Below are 389 nucleotides of genomic sequence, written 5' to 3' on the forward strand. Positions count from 1 at the left end.
CTCAGCCGAGCTCGCTCCCCAACCTCTCCCCGCCTCTCCCCCCTTTCCGCCAGCCCTCGGCCTTCACCTCTCCTCCTCTGCGCTGCTTTAACCCTTTTTTTTGCCCCCAAACACCGCCGTTTCCTCTTCTTCTTTTTCTCCTTCTTCATTTCTTTTTAATTTCTGCTCAGACGCACTAGAACTCCCTCTCTGCCCGTTCCAGGGTGTCCCTGCACCCCCAGCTCGCTGCAGCTCCAGTGGGGTGCCCACTCAACGCCCAACTTTGCAGGCAACCCCAGCAAAGTCACCCCACTCCCAGCCTTGCAAAACACTCCAAGGCAGAAGTGTTTGTGTGTGTCTGGGGCAGGGTGCTGGGTGTTTGCTCCTGCAGCCTGCAGCCTGTGGGCAGA

The sequence above is a fragment of the Corvus brachyrhynchos genome, unplaced genomic scaffold (genome assembly GCF_000691975.1).
Source record: "Corvus brachyrhynchos isolate BGI_N302 unplaced genomic scaffold, ASM69197v1 scaffold72, whole genome shotgun sequence".
NCBI classification, from domain to species: domain Eukaryota; kingdom Metazoa; phylum Chordata; class Aves; order Passeriformes; family Corvidae; genus Corvus; species Corvus brachyrhynchos.